The 19574-nt window shown below is 34.6% G+C and overlaps 1 long non-coding RNA gene across 1 annotated transcript in view; it reads right to left on the bottom strand.

Annotated features, from left to right (window-relative positions):
- Window positions 1-1662: 1662 nt before the first annotated feature.
- The window catches only part of LOC137758579 (uncharacterized), a 58549-nt gene continuing 40637 nt past the window's right edge, over window positions 1663-19574 (bottom strand). Inside the window, exons 3-4 of the long non-coding RNA XR_011073021.1 lie at window positions 4955-5182; window positions 1663-1714 (exon numbers count right to left, since the gene is read on the bottom strand). This is a non-coding gene — a long non-coding RNA (uncharacterized lncRNA). The remainder of the gene's footprint in view (window positions 1715-4954; window positions 5183-19574) is intronic.

Below are 19574 nucleotides of genomic sequence, written 5' to 3'. Positions count from 1 at the left end.
GAATGGGGTGCCAGTTAACTAAGATGGAGAAAGTGTGTGTGTGTGTGTGTGTGTGTGTGTGCACGTGTGTGTGCACATGGGCGCATGCTAGAGGGAATTTCAGGCCCATGGTATTTCCCCTTCTTAGTTCTAGAGTTTCACACTATGAATCATTGAACAGAAAGAAAGAAGGAACCTGGACCACTGATGGCATTTTGGAGTTTGATTCACAGCTCTCATGACTGAAACTGTCTCTAGCTGATGCATGTGCTTTCAAGATCATTTGCCAACTGATCCACTCCAGCACTTCCGTAAACTAGTTAATTTTTATTCTTCTATGTGGCATCTTTAGTGCAGGCAAAAACACAAGTCTTTTGGTTCTCTAAAGATTTTAGGTATGGTTCTGCTCCTGAGCCTTGGCACATGCCATTGTTGCTAACCTCTCTGTCTCCATCACTAGATGGAGAGACCATGAGGGCAGGCACGCCTCTGAGTCTTTTGCAAGTCAATAAAGTCCAGAGCATAGTGCCTTGCATATAGAAGGCACTCAGTGCTTGTCAAATGACATTTAATTCTCCTCTGGTGAGCTTATTAAGTCCCTCCCCTTTCCATTCAATAGTTCTTAATTACTTTAAAACCTGGTTTAAAATGAATTTTTTCCATGATGAATCCCACCTGATTATGACCGTGCCTCCACTTGGCCTTTTCGTGGTACTTATGTAACTCTGGTTAATAAAAGTGTCCATAAAAAAAAAAAAAAAAAAAAAGAATTTGACAAAAAATAAATAAAAAATAAAAGTGTCCATCTAAGTCTTCTTGATGAATGTCCTAGTTTTCTAATACATATTAAAATGCTCTGTGGAGAGGAATCCTGTACCTTACACTCATTTTTTGACTATTCCCATACAAAACCTGATATAATGTTCTCTTATACCATAAGAGCTTAATAAATATTGTTGACTAAACCTTGGAAATTCACTTGGGCCAATCTTCTCCCTGATGTTATAATTTCCAGCCAAAGGAATAGCTTCCTGTAAGAAGAATCAATTAGTCAGATAACCATATTTTAAATTTCCAAACAAATAGCTCAACAAAAATGACAATCTGTGATTTGGGAATAAAGAAGTAGTTTCAGTCTAAGTGCCATATCTATGGTATTATTGTTGGTTATAATGAGGTAAAAGTATCTGTATACCCTATGTAAATATTTATTATTTTCTTGTTATTTTACCTTTACAATTCCCCAGGATATATCACCTACACTGATGACACCTATATTAATTGGGATGTTTATTCTTTGCATGGAGTCTAAAATAATTAAATAGAGTCATGTGTTTGATATTCAGGAGTAAAAGAATTTACAAACTAGTCGACAAGCGAGAACAAGCTGAGAAAGCACAAATCATTCACTTTGTTCACTGTGGGCACAATTACACTACGATCTGCAATACTCTTTTCATATACAATTTATCATTAACTTATTTTAACTTTCTGAAGTTGCTTGAACTAAGGGTAGCTACAGATTTCAGTACATTACAATATGTATCTAATTCACTGGTTTGGACATTTTTGAATGAAAAGATGTAGTATAATGCAGAATAAAGGAAATTGAGAGAACAAAGCATAATTTCCACTTACCAAAAATCTAAAGGTTAAATAGATGAGAACTCAAGATTTGAATTCGTTTCCCAGAACAGTGCTTTATTACCAAAATAAACTTGAGACCACCACTTAACTGCAAAGAAAAATCAACAAAGACATTAGATAGTCATTAATCATCCTAAATAAACAGTACTTTTTAGGTGTCTGATTGACACTGTTGGCACAGATTCTGTCCTTAGAAATATGCCTCAGATTTCTATCATAGACCTACTTTACTTAATTCAATGCCTGACTACTCTAGGATTTAATATGAGAACAGAAATTGGTAGAAAAATTTTTCAAAGTTTGTTTTAACAAATTATGTCTGTCTTAGTCTCTTGGTATAGATTTCCATGGTAAATATAAGGCCATGCTGTTTACTTAGCCACAAAATCGAAACTTTATATTTTTTACATGCAATTTCTAACGAATGATATGGGTTTACTAGCACTCTCTCATAAATCTATGGCAATCATGCCTTTTATAGCATTTTTCTTGTATCTATAATAGTTTCATGTTTACTAATGTTTCATAGGATACTATACTTCACAGACTTACCAAAAAAAAAAAGACAATTCTTAAAATTTCACCTTTTTCTAAGATAGATAATCTTTTTAATTTATAGGAGTAAAGCAACATCCAATTATAGCATGCCAGACACTGTCTACTGCTTTTTTTTAACATCTTTATTGGAGTATAATTGCTTTACAATGGTGTGTTAGTTTGTGCTTTATAACAAAGTGAATCAGCTATACCTATACATATATCCCCATATCTTCTTGTTCATCTAATTTCCCATTAGAAGGCAAAATAAATATTGTCTGTGCAACAATTTGTAATTGCAACATGTTGACCTGAAAAACTGATCATCATTGCCATAAGTGACAAGAATTTGTATACTCTATTAAGATATCATGCATTGGCAATTTATGTCTTCAAAGCCTCACTTTATTCAATTTAATGAATATTTACTGAATACTAAATACGTGTTTAGTGTTGGTTAAAAGTTAAATGAGACATTTACCCTGTCTTAAGGATCCTACAATCTAGCCAATAAAACATAAATCTCCACATATGTGTTTACCAGCCTTGGAATTCATAAACCTTTGGCATGAAATATTAAGATGTGATCTAAAGTCAAAAGGGTATTGAGATCTAATATTGGCTTAGCCACCTATTTTTGTCCAAGGAGTAACCCTCAGTTTTTTCTATGTGATAAAAATAAAATTTGTTCTCAAAAACCTTAAAAAGCTAATTAAGATGTACACGTTCTTTTTTTAAAATTTATTTTTTCTTGAAGTAACATTAGTTTATTACATTATACGTTTCATGTGTACAACATTCTATTTCAACTTCTGTACACACTACAGTGTATTCACCACCCCAAATTTAGTTTCCATCTATCCCCTTTTGCACCCTCACCCTTTACCCTCTGGTAGCCACTACTCTGTTCTAATGTATGAGTCCCTTTTGTTCTCAATGTATTGAATATATAAGGATAGGGTTCAATATCAAATAACAAGTACTGAGCTCACTGAAAAAAAGATGTTATTGATAAACAAATTATTCATATCATCATGTATGCAAGTCATTGTTATATGCCTTATGTTACTATTTTAATATATACAAGTTAAGTAATAGATGCAATAATATGCAAATTACTGTTATCCACAATAGAAGGGTAAAACACTGTCTAGCATTTAGCAGAAATTATTTTCATTGAATTAAGGTCGTAGGGAAAACCTCACTAAAATGTTGACAAATGCTTTAAGCTTCTAAAAAAAGTAGAAACAGAAATAACTGGGCTGCCATTATTTATGTAAATGAGATATGATAGGAAGGCACAGGGGATGAAAAACAACAGGAAATGCAACTTTATCAATCAAAATATCCATGATATATTCTTTTTAACGCACAACATGGGCTTTTATTATATGAACAAAATTGAGTGCAAATTTTGTAGCTATTCAGTAAAAATAAGTGGCTGCCATTGCAACATATGCATTGCATAGCACATGTGCTACTTCTCAATTAAAAGCGCCATGAAATGCTTACAAGCACTTACAATGTTTTAAGGGGACACATGTTTGAAAGAGATGACCATTTTAACAATTATTTGTTGTTGTCATGTCACGCAAATGTCTTTTTCCTTAACTTTATTTCAAATCCCATAGTTGAATTTGTTGATGGAAAACAAGAAGCAAGAGGTTCTGTTTGTGGAAATAGAAAGGAGTGTACATGAGGGGCAGGGTGTGTTTTGCTTGGCAGTTCTTGTGCTACCATTTTGTTTTTGTTTTTAGTGCTGGAGGGCAGCAAATTGGCAGGTGTAAATAAGGCTCTAGCTAGCTTCATACTGTATTTACAGTCAGTTATTATGGATTAAAATGTCTGTGATGTATAGGGAATTAGCACTCAACTTCTGTTAAGAATGGAAGCTTAATGTCTAATTTCAAACATTGCCTGAATATACTTCTTCTGTCTAATCTTGCATTAATTTCCACCAACTTTTTATAAAGTGTACACAAATGGACTATTAGGAATCCTTCTGTTTGTGTCTTATTATGTACTTGCATTAAAGTTTGAAATTTTGAATATAAATTTTTGTATCTAAATTTTTAATGTAGCATGTAATTTGCCATAAACAAAAATTGGTAGGTTAAGGAATATTACTCTACAACTGAATTGAGAAAGAGAGAGAGAGAGAGAGAGAGAGATTACTTAGAGAGAGATTTAGAGAGATTTAGAGACAGAGACTCCTCAGTTCAAAAGATTATTTTTTATGGTATCCATACAGCATATTGTTATAACTTTGTTAATTTTTGAAAATAGCAAATAGCTATTTGCCTATCTACTTTGATGTAAAACAGAATCATTTTATGACATAGTTTGCACTTTACTAGGATTTGCATGTACCACATGTTAAATCATGTCCCAGAAACATAGCAACCACTAGCAGATAGAGCCTAATGTCACATGATTATACAAAACACAAAGGTTATAATGTTTGTGCAGATAATTGCTTTTTAATAAGGAATTTCCATTTTAAGGAAAGGAAAGTAGAATAGTTTTATAAGAAATTTAGATCGGGCCACATTTCTACAACACACTGATCTGTAGCAACTTTTTTGAAAGCTCCTGGCAACATGAACTTCCCATGTCTCTATATTTGCTCTGTGCATGCAGACAAAGAGCCAAGATCATCTTGACTTTGAGGAGGAACAATGGAAAAAGATGATAAGAGAGGGGTATGAAATAAATAATAAATAAATAAGTGACTGTTGAATAAAACAATTAGTTTTGCCCCAGGCTTCTACAATAGCTTATGAATCCTTACCAGCATTAGTTTACAGCTGGAACTTCAGGATATAATAGGAGATTGAATCTTATACAGGCAATGAAACAGATGATCAAATTCACAGGGGATTGTGTCAGGCTTTTTCCAGTACTAAAGAAACATATTAATCCTTGTCACTGTTTTCAGAAACGCTGTGACAGAAATAAACCTGTACTGTAACTTGGCCCTTTTAATGAGCTTCTGGAGTGTGGGCTTTCCACTCAGCACCTGAAAAACACAACAAAACACCTTTTATATTAAAGATGTGAGGTTTGCTGCTGGCTAGATTTGTACACATAAGTCTATAAACCAGCGCTCAGCCAGCTGGGAAGCAAGAAAGCAAATTCAGATTCTGCCATGAACTTCACAGACCAATTATCTACTTGGAATCATGGGAGTTTAACAAACAAATACCAGCCCCTGCTGAGCCTTTTCAGGCCAGCAGCTTATGGGTGATTCAGTTGCATCCAAGGCTTTTAGACTGATCAATTCTTAATCACAAAGCACAAAAATTATTCTCAGACTCATGTCAGTTTCTTTGGACACGTTTGTTAACAATCTGCTTCAAATCATTTTTTTAAAAGAAACGGCAGACACTGTTTTTATTGACTCCCCACTTGTAAAATGTTTATAGCTTGTTAATTTATATTTACCCCTTTACTTTTGCCTGTAAATCAACATCACTTAGCACAGTTTGGTTACACTTTGTCCAAAGGAAATTACAGAAGCCTGCTATGGGGCTAAAATGAAGGAAAGCTGCGGAAAATCAATATACTGCTGATTAAACAGATCGTAGCAAATTCACGGCTCTATGCTACAGCATGGAGACATCAGTGTGATGCCTATCTAGCAGTTAATGTGCTTTCAGTCAGGTGAAGAAAATTTCAGAATAAGGCAAAATCACCCAGAAAAAGAAGAACTACCTTACACAAGAATGTGCTTACATGAAACCTACATTTTGTGTAAGGTAGTAGTTCACTTAGGGAATGAGGGTGCGTTTGTTTTACGAAATAAAGCAGTTTACTGTCTTTAGTATGACATTTACCCTTTGTATTATGAAAGGAACTAATGGCATTGCAAGATACCACCTATTTTCTGCCACAAGTCAAGTGTGCTTGTTTCATTTTATGGATTTCTTTTTAGGTTTATCCACATTTTCTTCTATAATTTCCATTTGGCAATAATCATAATGACTGAAAGGTACATTACTTGTAGAGGAGGTCCAAAAGTAATAATGATATCCAATGGTATGTCTGAAGCAATTCAGAAAGGATAATGTAATTTCCAATTTTAGAGTAGAAGAATGTACATGAAATAAACTACTTATAAAAAATGCAGTTTTTACATATTTTTTAAGTAGTGGGAATGGAGAATATGAACACAGCACAGTTATAAAGAACATTTGTTTGTAAATCATAGATAAAAGCAGCATTTGGGTCACAGGGAAGATTTGAGATATCCCAACTAAAGCAAAGGTACTCTGAGTTAAAGCAGAAAGTTAAAACTTTCATTTCCATGCTACCCAGTTTGTGGAATTCTGCAAACCGAATACTTTGAGGACTGTAGGAAAATACATATCCTTAAGACTTGTAAAGAAGTGGTAACTCCTTTAATCCAACTTGAAGAACTTCACTGCACTGTATTGCATGTGAATTGAGGAAATGAGAAGCAAACAAAAGTTTAAATACAATCTTTCCGGAAAAGCGTAATTAGAAGAAATTTTGTTTCAGCCTTTTGTTAAGCTTTTTATTTGACATAAACACTTATCTATTTAGATTACTGTAATGCTATACCAAGAATCTTTGTTTTTTTAACTTGATACACCAGGGTAAAGTTTGAGGCTCTACTCACCATTGTTCACTCAGGATAACTATAGCTTTGATATGTTATAGTATTCTGGCAGATAAATTTCAATAGCAAATCCTTATACTAGAAAATATACTTGAGAAAATTATGTTCTATACACAAAAGCCAACTTAAGTTTCAATCTCTGTTGTTTTTAATTCTCTCTTTTTCAAAATATCAAAGTCTTCCAAATGGTAACATGGTTAAGTTCTTTGCCAAATTCCATGTGTTAAAATGAAGGTGTTTTTGAGTCATCAAAGCTTATAAAAAGACCTTTAACAAGTAAACAGCTTTCCTCTTTTTTAAAAAACTGGAAGATGTGGTATAAGAAAACACATTCATGGACACCATATGTGAACCAAGTTTCATCCCAAGATTTTGAGATTTTTGAGAATTCCTAGAAAATGACGGAATTAAATTCATACTGAATTTTACTGAAGAGGCTCACTCATTAACACTATTTTCATACTGATATATATATATACACTTATACGTATGTATAAAACTCAAGGTGCTATGCTTTGATCATTCTGTCTAAAAAATCTCTGATAATCTTGTTTAGGAGAAAAAGGTCTTCAATAGTTCAGGAATATGAAAAATAATCATTACTTCAATATCTCTAATCTAGTGTAAATATTAACTTCCCTTTCTTGTACTGTGGTAAACTATCAACTTTTTTCCTCTGTAAAGTTCAAAAAAATGAGGTCATTTCTACTTAATTAAATATGATTTTGTGACATTTGGAGAGCAAAGCAGTGGATATTAATGGAAAGAACAAGTATGGTAGAAAACATAGAAAACTACCTGTATTTGAAATACTTATCGGTTTGCCAGGTTAATTTGCTCCCAAGTAAGTATCTTAAAATATTTCTTTTCTTTGTAGCACTGAATGAAAACTAAACTGAAGTGACAGATTAGAATAGAAGGAGATAATGGAAGAGGACTGAATAACACAAATATAAACTTCTGAACAAAAATTATTTTTTAAGCCTCACAACTTATGTAGACATTTTTACATTTTCATAGTTCCAGTAAGTTAACAATGGCTGTTTGTAAACATGCTTTACTTTATTTAAAATCCATACACCATATGAATCTGAGAGTTGGCAGGGATTTGAATACCCTTTGGTGGAAACACAATTTTTCTTATTAATACATGGTAATTTATCACCATTAAGTATATGATCCCTCTGGGAAAAAATGGATGCACATTGCTCTCTAGACTATAATTTTAATGCTCATGATATTAATCTTTAATTAAATTACAGTTATTTTAGAAATGTATATCCTTAATTAAATTATACCATGCACATAAAGAGGAAACGACTATGGTATGATTAAAACATGTTTAAAATGTACTACTGAATTTTGAATGCTGTCTGTCATCTGCAAAGTATGACTAGGCTTCAGAAATGACTAGAAAGTCAACTGAAAAATTGCCAAGTAAAACTGTTTGGTTCTTTAAAGAACTATGCATTAAAATTTTGGACAGTTTCTCTATTAAATCTAAATATACTTAGTATATACAGTATTACATTTCTAAATTAATTGCCATACTCCCATTTGTTAAAGAATTTCACTCCATGTGAAAAGCAAAGTCTCACTAGATGTGAATTTTACACTGTGCTAGATCAATCCCAATACCAGTAAATGGATATTATTAAACAGCATGGGGTAGTGCAAACTGGGAAAGAAAACTTGTAGTGTGCTGCCTTTGAGCAGACCTGGCTTGCATGCTGTGACAGGGCAATTGTCGACATGCTTTTTCATGCCAATCTGCAGCTTTTTCAACTCTAGATGCTATGGCAACCAGGGTTTAACAGACTAAGCAGCTAACAAGCTTCCCTGATGGAATTGTCTGGTTGTGTGATTGCCTTGTCTTAGGGAAAATATAAAATAGAACGAAGACGCTTGTGGACATTTGTCAAACTGATTATAATTTGGACAGTTGAATCATAATTGTCTGTTGTGTGCCGTACAGTAGTGACATATGCTATTTTCCACATTCCTTGCAGTGCATACTATTGCATTCGTGCATAGGCTACGTTTCCCTTGGGAACAATGGGTCCTGGTTGCTGTGGGTCTGGTGCAACATGGCAGTCCACATCTCACACCAGATCATCTGGGAAAGAAAAGAACAGTGAACAGTTCTAATTTTTTCCTCTTTGAAAAGGCTTGTGTTTGACTTGAACTATATTTGTGTGAAATATAATGAACATAAGTTGATGTGAAAAGATACTTCTCTTTTATAAAATGTTCATGTTCATAGGGTAAGTTGTAGATCAAAATATGCAGGTGAATTAATTTGTTATTTATGACTGGGCATAATTTTAGTTCTTTGGGAATATTGATTTTTTAAATTTGCAACCACTTAAACATGTATTTGTGTCACCAATCATATGCATAATTTAAAACACTGAGAAAATAATCAAGCTTCTCTGATGGAATGGTCTTGTTTTAATACTGCCTTGTCCTATTGAAAATGAATAGAAGATATCCTCTTTATTGTTTTAAATGATTAAAAGCCTACTAATAAAATTTCTGTCTCTTTAAACAGTCAAAGGCATTGTATTTTCAAGATCATCTGATACCAAATCTCTGCTTTTTCTTGACGGGGGTACATCTTTTCAAAACTTAAAATGATTAGAATGAACATTTCAGATAAAATGTGAATTATCATAAAACAAAATCTAGGTTTCAATTTCATAGATAGACATCTTAAATAAAATGAACTATTTTTCTAGACAACCTCACTGATTATTTTGTACTTTAAAAATATCAATGTTATGTCTTTAGGATAAACATTGGATGAAATTTTCAGTAGGCACTGAACTAGTTGAGGTTTGTTACGTATAAGTTGATAAGATTTTGGTGAGTCTGTAGAAAGGTGCAAATGATTATGATAACACAATCATTTTGGCCATACCTCATCAACCACAGAGTTCTGCTGTATTTCTGTTTTGCTTTTTTTAATTTAAATTCTGAAATACTTCAAATTGATGCTGTGGTTTCAGACACCAAGGACTTCAGAAAAAGTGTGGTTCCTCCCTCCTCTTCATTTCAGTAGAATGGGCAGCAACCCAAGTTGCCTCTTAAAAAAACTTGAAAGTCACATACGATGACTTATGTCTAGATGGTGCAATTCCCAGAATGGGTCCATTTCTAGTTTGAGACACCGATTATTCTTCTTAAACAGAAAGATCTCAGAGTGAGAACACCTTCTTCTGTGATAAGCGGTGCACACAAGAAGGACGAGAAAGGAAATTGGGAACATTTTGCTCTCTTCATAAAGAACCTACTTCAGACTAACATGTAAGAAATATATTTTGCAGAGTTACAGTGTCCTAAAATTAATAAGGTAAGAATTACTTCCATAAAAGCTTTATTTTATATGAGCAGTAATCATTTTTCACAAAATAGCTTTTATTCACTGGCCTACCAGGTCTTCCCCTCTAATTTTATCTTAGTTTTGAAATTAGCCTCCTTTGTTAGTCACCTCTGTGCCTGTCACTTTCCTGTTGTCAGCTAGTGTTGCACTAGAGAGACCGCTGCCCCACTTATTTTCCTGAAGAATATAACTTCTTTCCTATCCAACAGGGAGCTTACTTGAGTCACAGGCTAAATAAATATCATTTGAATTAAGAAAAATCATATATTTTCAGTAGAATGGATGAGAATTTTGACTCTACTTTTTCTTTTCTTTTGACTATCAAAGATTCTGATCTGACTTTACTTTTTTTTTCTTTTCTTTTTCTTTTTTTTGGCTGACCCGCGCGGCTTGCGGGATCTTAGTTCCTCGACCAGAGATTGAACCTGCGCCCCTGGCAGTGGAAGGAAGCATGGAGTCCTAACCAGTGGACCGCCAGGGAATTCCCTTGAGTTTACTTTTGAATTCATTGAAACTTCTTTTTATTCAATAGGTTCAAACGTAGAGTGTGATAGTACCTACTTTGGAGGTTAAAGAATCATGCCTGAAAGCAAAGTAATTCTTTCCATCACTACAGACCAGAGGTGAGAGTCATGGTGCTTTATGTTAGTTCAATGACTAACATAGGATTAGGATAAGGAAATTATAGTTTAAGGTATAAGGAAACTATAGTTTCCGTAGGATAAGGAAATTATAGTTTAAGGTATAAGTGTTTTCCTTCCTGTTTATGAAATAAAGGCATATGAAGAAATAGTATACAAATTTCAGCAAAGTCAAGAGGTCAACCTTCTCTTGTGAAACATTTTATATCTATAAAATGTGCTTTACACTCATTATCTGGAGTTACTATTACCTACCAACTAAAATAGGCAGAGATTGATATGCTCATTTTAAAGCTTAGAATAAAAAACAAAAAAACTTGAGTTTATGGATTCACTGAAAAGGCTGTCTAATTACTAACAGAGGCAAAGACGAATCTTCACCTCTCCATTTAAAAAAATTGCCTCTTTAATTCCTTTTTTCTTTGACGAGAATTATAATACTTCATCAGTTCTGTAACACTGAGGTCAGTTCTCCATTTTGAAAGGCACCATAAGACTACACCATCCACACAATCTCTTGTGGTAGCTTTTCAGTGAAAACTTTTTTTCCATTAAAAATCAGAGAATTCCCTGGTGGTCCACTGGTTAGGACTCCATGCTTCCACTGCATGGGGCATGGTTCGATCCCTGGTCAGGGGATTAAGATCCTGCATGGTGTGGCCAAAAAAAAAAAAAATCATTTTTCTATTAAACTACAGCACTAAATTACTTCATTTACAATGAAAACATTGTACAGAAGTCATTAACATTTTAGTACAAATTAATTCCAACCTTATCATCTTGGTAATACTACCAAAGTTCCACTTGGAGTTGGGCAGAGGGCTATCTCTGACTCCCCACTTTACCGTAGACTTCTGTGCAAAATCCACATTCTGAGGGACAGTCAGGGTGGGGATGGTGGAGAAAGGCAGCAATAATAGTGGCTTGACACCCTCCTCAAGTGGCTTATGAGTACCTGACTTCTGTGAAGTGAGCAGTGATGAAAAACAGAAGTAAAATTTGTTCCTGGAAACAAGTGAAACTCCTTCTTGAGAATGTCAGAAGGGGAGTTTTGAGAAAAAGATGTGTACAATAAAATGTGTATGTGCTAAGACCTAGCAACAATCTGAGTATTTTTGTAAATGGGACCACTCTCATAGTCACAGGCTAGCGATATTTGGATACTGACAAATTTTTCCCATAAGGCATAGTTGGACTGGGGTGATATTCACTTAGATTACTAGACCTCTGTCAATCAGGAGAGGCTACCACTATATCGTGGAAAGTTGTGACTTTTAAAATTTCTCTGCTTAAGTTCCATAGTTTTTCAGTAATAAATTAGTGCATATTTTAAGCTGATTTTTGTTTTTGTGTAAAATTCTCGGTTGAATCAAGCTTTCAAAATATACGGTGTGGAGAAAAGTTAGTGTTATTTTCCTAGATTTTGAAGTAAGCTTTCTTGGCTACACTATGCCACTTAGCCCCATGGCAATTTCTCTCAAATTCAGGAACTTCAGCTCTTCCTTGTTGAGGGGTTTAGTATATCACTGGAAATAAGTAACTGGGTAAAGAATCTTGTGAGAATGCTGGTCACTGATTAGCACATGGAAGACAGAGGGCTGCAGAGGCAGGGAGCATCACAATCACTCTAGGACACCACCACAAAAGTAGTTACAAGTCTTTCTTTCTTTTCTTCTCTTTTTTTTTTTTGACTGCGCCACAGAGCTTGTGGGATTCTAGTTCCCCGACCAGGGACTGAACCTGGGCCCTCAGCAGTGATAGTGTGGAGTCCTAACCACTGGACCAACAGGGAATTCCCTACAAGTCTTTCTTTTTCCCTCAAGGCACTCTGTTCAGCTTGGCCTCAAAATGATTAACAATTATACATCTTCATCCAGGTTCAGAAATACTGAAACAGCTTTTGACCTTTCTAGCTCTGAAATTTACCTACATGCAACATTTGAGTTCTTTCTGAGATTCTTCTCTCTGCCAAGTGACTAAGGGTTAAAAATAAAATCTTTCCTTGTCATTCTTAAAATAATGCGCAAAATCCAAACAGGAAATTATTTTAAAACATCACCTGGAATTAATGGCAGTATTTTCTTTTGTTTTTAACTTTCAAAACTCTTTTTTTCTCCAAAGAACAAAAGCAAATGAATGTAATAATTATAATAGTAATAATCATAATCATATTAATGAAAATAGCTAACATTTATCTGGCACTTACTATATTCCAGGTTTTCATTTAATTACTTTAATATATTAACTAATCTTCCCAAAACCTTATGAGGAAGATACTATTACTTCTGTGATATAGATAATGAAACTGAGGCCCAGAGAAGTTACTGATTTGCCCAAAGTCATACACTTAATAAGCGTGGAACCAGTGTTTTAATGCAGGCTATATGACTCCAGTATCAGAGCTCTTAACTCTCAGAAATCTTCTTTGGTAATTCAAAAGTTGTATTCTAATCCTAGGTATTGATGACTTGATTTTATTAGTTTAACTGATTATGAATATTACACTTGATGAAGATGGCAAAGTTTATCTCCCAACATCATCTGATTGTACGTCCTTGATACTTATGTATAACACTTCGCAGAGTTCTAAACAGAATGAAGGTTAAGAAATTCAATCCTAAAACCATATCAATATAATTCTATTTGTGTGGCATGGAGTGATAATACCATTCTTTGAGTATCCACCATGTTCTTGGCACTGTGCTAGGTGCTTTAGTGCTACATCAATACTATGAAGGAGGTATTGGTATCCCTATTTGCACATAAGAAACCTGAGGCATAAAGAAACTTTCACACAAAACTAGTAACTAGAAATGAGTTTCTAACCAAGGTATATCTGGATACATATCATTTTACCAAGGTTTATTATTATTAAACCTAAATAAGGTACTTTATATTGTAGAATTCAAGAATTGTGGAGATGAGAATCTAAACTTTTCTCCAATCTTATTAGTGGTAAAGACAAAGGAAGAGGTTATGCCACTAGTGACATCATAGAGGTAGTACAGATTCAGCTTTTAAAAAGTTATTTGAGAATGTAAATGGTGTTTTTCGGCACTTCTGGTCATAGTGATCTATTTTTAGCCTGTAGCAGGGGTGACAATTTACATATAATGCATTAAATAAAAGTACTTTCCTTTATTATGTAATGATCTTGTTCTGGAGCCGAAGCCCTGTTGATGAGAGAAATAAATTTTAGTTTGTTAATTATAAGTAGCTCATCTCTTCCAGACTAAAACAGTCGTCATGGTTGTAAAATATGTCCACATATTCTTTGATATTTCTCCCTTCAAAAGGTGGAGCCTGATTCTGTTCCCCTGAATGTGGGCTTACCTAGTGACTTCCTTTTAAAGAAAAGAATATGGTGGAATTGATAATGTGTAACTTCTGAGATTAGAACATAAAGGTATTTTAGCTTCCTCTTTGCTCTTTCTCTGGTGCCACTCAGTCTAGGGGAAGCCAAGTACCCTGTCATGAGGACACTCAAAAAGCCCACAGAGAGACCCATGTGGCAAGGAACTGAGGCCTTTAGCCAATAGCTAGTGAGGAAGTGAGGCCTCCTGCCAACAGCCATGTGAGTGAGCTTGGAAGCAGACTCTGAAGCCCCAATCAAGACTTCAGATGACAGAAGCTTTGGCTGACATTTTGTTTGCAATCTTATGTGAGACCCAACCAGCTAAGCAGTTCCTGAATTAATGAGCCATCGGCATTTTGAGATAATAAATGTTTGTTGTTTTAAGCCACTAAGTTTTTGGGTAATTTACTACACAGTAATACATAATTAATATAATAGTCTTTGTAAGGTAACATTCAGTGAAATTTAAATTCAAACTCCCTGATAAAATTAGCTTCTCCTCAAATTCCAAATTCCTCCAAGAGTCTCTCCTTCCCCATTTCCCATCCAAGATGGAAGCTTTCCAGAGGAAACTTATGATGAATGTATTTTATACCATTCTCTAGGCCCTGCTCCCTCTGCTGAGGGGATCCTCATTTCAACCAGACATTTTTTTTTCAATGGAGTCCACTCAGAACTGATCTCATTTGAACATTATTCTGGAATCTACTCCTTCTGACTGTGAACTTGGTCGTACTTTCTCGTCATGAAACACTTGCACCTTTCAGTTTTTGCCATGGACGCAGTCCTACTTTGATCTACTTGTACTCTCAGCAGTTGAGCCTGTGGATATCCTACACATCAGGTATGGGCTGCGAGGAATCTGATGCTCCACCACCACAGATTGTTCCTATCCTGTTAGCTCTTGAGGCACCATACTCTCAGTGCCCTCTTTGATGTGGAGTTTGTCTAAGATTATTGAAGTTTTCTTGTCTGTATCCTGAGGATATAGAAACAAATTCTTTCACTGGAAAGCTCTTAAAAACTTCTTTATTATACTTGTGAAATATTGGAAACAGCCTAAATACCCACACATAAGAAAGTAGTTGAACAAACTATGGTACCTCTACACAATGGAGTACCATGCATCTGTAAATAAGAATGAGACAGACATTTTCAGGATATATTGTTCTGTGGAAAAAGCAAAGTGCAGAAAGCATTTCTAGTATGGGACCATTTAAGCAAGAAGGAAGAATAAGAGAATATACATGTATTTGCTCATTTGTGGAAAAGACTTATAGGAAGGATCAAACAGAAACTGAAGAGACTGGTTACATACAGGAATGAGTGGAAAAGGGGTAGAAATAAAGAGGCAATGGGAACATGGTATAGGATTGAGGGAGAAGTAATACTTTTGTGATGATACGTTTTCTATAGCTCTTACTCTAAGGATCATGATATTGTTTTATACACCTCTCACATAAATAAATGATTAAATAACCCAGGATGTAAGGAGAACTCAAAGTGGAAACACAGTAACAAGTGAACCTAATTTTATTATAAATGAATAAAATAACCACACTGATGAGGGTGGGGATAAAAGAACCAACATAAGTAACTTTAGAAAGCAATATTTTGACTAAATATAGTAAATCTAAAGACAAACAAAAAACAAGTCTTCCAAAAATGTTGTACTCTGTTTAGTAAATTTGTTTCTAACACGGGTGTAAGTTAGCAATTCTGAAACTATTTTATATTCATATTAGGTTTGAACAAAAAGCAAATATATTGTTAATGAGAGCCATTTTTCTCATCGTCAGAGGAAGAGGTTACAAATGAAAATGAGAAAAGAGTAAAACGAATTCTGTCATGTTAAATTGGAATAAAACATATCAGTATGACTAGTAGTTTTTTAAATATATATATATATATATACACACAGATGGATAGATACAGAAATAAATAGTTGTGTGTATTCATGTGTTATTACACATACATCTATTTCCTAGCTTTATTCTCTGACAGGGCCTAGAAACAATGACTTCCCAGTAACAATAAGCACACTTAACATTTAGATCTTGGAATTTAAATGTCATTCCAGTAAAAGGAACCAAGACTCCTTGGAGAAATAGCTGGTGCTGGAAAGGACCAGGGCAGGAAAAATACAAGATAAGACCGGAATGTCTTAAGGAACAGAAAGTATAGAAGTATCCACAAAATGATGGAGGCATCTCAAAAATTCACCACAAAAACCAAGTTTAAAGCGCTTGCAATGACCAAAGTTGGGCCAATTAGAGAACAACCCAAATAATGCTAGTTTGAATTACAACTCCTAGATTAAAAATAATCATGGATGACTATACAGATATAAATCTGTAAACGGAAAAGTAAATAAAGACAGTACTCTCCTTTACAGGAGAATATAAATTAATAAATTTACAAGGAATAAGGGAAATGGAAAATCACCATTAAACAAACACCACGGTAATATTTTGTGTGTGTGTGTGTGCCCACTGATTTTTATTTTCTTCTTTTCTTTTTTTTAACATCTTTATTGGAGTATAATTGCTTTACAATGTTGTGTTACTTTCTGCTGTATAACAAAGTGAATCAGCTATATGTATACATATATCCTCATATACCCTCCCTCTCGTGCCTCTCTTCCACCCTCCCTATCCCACCCCTCTAGGTGGACACAAAGCACCGAGCTGATCTCTGTGCTATGCAGCTGCTTCCCACTAGCTATCTATTTTACATTTGGTAGTGTATATATGTCCATGCCACTCTCTCACTTCGTCCCAGCTTACCCTTCCCCCTCCCCATGTGCTCAAGTCCATTCTCTATGTTAGCGTCTTTATTCCTGCTCTGCCCCTAGGTTCATCAGAACCATTTTTTTGTTTTTAGATTCCATATATATGTGTTAGCATATGGTATTTGTTTTTCTCTTTCTGACTTACTTCACTCTGTATGACAGACTCTAGGTCCATCCACTTCACTACAAATAGTTCAATTTTGTTTCTTTTTATGGCTGAGTAATATTTCATTGTATATATGTGCCACATCTTCTTTATCCATTCATCTGTCAATGGACATTCAGGTTTCTTCCATGTCCTGGCTATTGTAAATAGTGCTGCAATGAATACTGTGGTACGTGACTCTTTTTGAATTATGGTTTTCTCAGGGTATATGCCCAGTAGTGGGATTGCTGGGTCATATGGTAGTTCTATTTTTAGTTTTTTAAGGAACCTCCATACTGTTCTCCATAGTGGCTGTATCAATGTACATTCCCACCAACAATGCAGGAGGGTTCCCTTTTCTCCACACCCTCTCCAGTAGATTTTTTGATGATGGCCATTCTGACCAGTGTGAGATGATACCTCATTGAAACACCACAGTAATATTTGTGAAATCTATCTATATACATATTGCTCAAACCATCAGTGGATGCTAAAATTAATGAGTGATGAGAAATAGGATATTTACATAATCTTAAAGTACTTCCACACAAAATACTTATTAATTACAAAAGGGGGAAATATTAACATTGAAAGGAGAAGCCTGACAGACAGCATTTAGCCATGTGATCAGAGTTAATATTACCAGTAATAGGATATAATGCCATCATATATTCCATTATATGATGTACTGAGAAGGACATAACCTCACTTCTGTTTTATTTTTGCCAAAAAATAGTAACAAGTATCTAATTATGAGAAAGCACTGGACAAACACAAATTGAGGGATGTTCTAAAAAATAACTGGCATGAACTGTTCAAAAGTGTCAAGAACATGAAATAATGAGGAACTATCACAGATTGAAGAACCCCCAAAAACAACTAAATGCAATATGGGACCTTGGATTGAACCTTGGACCAGATAAAAAGGATATTAGCAGAAAAACTGGCAAAATTCTAATAAGGCCTGCATATTAGTTAATAATATGGCATCAGTGTTAATTTCTTGTTTTTTTTTAAATTGAACTATAGTTGACTTACACTATTTATTAGTTTTAGGTGTACAATATAGTGATTTGATATTTTTATAGATTATACTCCATATAGAGTAATTGCAAAGTACTGGCTATATTCCCTGTGCTATACAATATATCCTTGTAACTTATTTATTTCATACCTGGTAGTTTGTACCTCTTAATTCCCTTCACTTATTTGGCCCCCCCCAGCCCCTCCCGTCTGGTAACCACTAGCTTGTTATCTGTATCTGCCTGTTTCTGTTTTGTTAGATTTGTTCATTTGTTTTATTTTTTAGTTTCCACATATAAAATTTCTTGGTTTTAATAACTGAACTATGGTTATATAAGATGCAAAATTGTGGGAAACTGGGTGAAAGGTAAACAAGAATTCTTTGTATAATCTGTGCAACTTTTCTGGAAGTCTGAATTCAATAAAAAAAACTTCCAAAAAACTGCACAGTTTACCCTAGTGAATTTGTCTCATCTAAGATAATCCAAGTGTTTTGAGAGACTATTTCAACATGCATCAAGGTTAGCTAGTTCCAGTGGTCTGAAAAACGGTATCAATTTAAGTTAACAATGATTTCTGACTACCACAAGTAAAATTAATGTTCAGGCCAAATTGAAATAAATACTCCTTGTGACTCAACACACACACACACACACACACACACACACACACCCTCTGTTATGTACCATTCCTGGCTCCCCCGCTCTCTGGGGAATGGGGGAATGGTAAGAAAGTACACTCATGATTGACTTCACACATTTTCCTTCATTCTTTTTTTCTTTCTTGGCTTTTTCTCCTGGAGATGGAGGGCCTTTTTATTTCTCCATCTGACAGAAACTGCCTTGGTTCCTACTCTTCTTCTTCCTTACATGACATTCACTTTATCCTTTACTTGGATGAAGTAGCAAAAGTGTTGCGTGGAAAGAAACTCATAAATGAGTACCTCTCAAGATGCACTGAGAAGTATTTAAAAATATTACCTCTGGCAGATTTATAGACTGCTCTATACATTTTAATACCTAATGATCCTCCCAAGTTAGTTCCCTGAAGTTTAATTTTATCTTCCTGGTTATACTGTTATGTCCCTGAGGGCCAGGTTGATCTCTTACACATCATCTGTATCCCCATAGCATGTAAAAAACACCAACTAGTCAGTGTATATTTTGCTGATTGTTTGAAGTAGATTAATCACAAATCACTTTGAGTAGAGTACTAAAGAAGTGTGGGGTAGTGATCTATGAAGAGCAAAGCCCATGATTCTCCTTCCTACTTGTTTTTGTAAGGTTAGTCAATCCTATAAAAAAAAGTTTGCCCATAGCCAACCTTAAGTTTGCCACTTTGCCTTTCTGTACTATAAATGTTCTCAGCTATGGAAAATCATCATATGCTCCTTCTACTTAAAGACCATACATATCATAAATAACTTTGAAAT

The sequence above is a fragment of the Eschrichtius robustus genome, chromosome 1 (genome assembly GCF_028021215.1).
Source record: "Eschrichtius robustus isolate mEscRob2 chromosome 1, mEscRob2.pri, whole genome shotgun sequence".
NCBI classification, from domain to species: domain Eukaryota; kingdom Metazoa; phylum Chordata; class Mammalia; order Artiodactyla; family Eschrichtiidae; genus Eschrichtius; species Eschrichtius robustus.
This window is presented reverse-complemented; position numbering and strand designations above follow the sequence as displayed.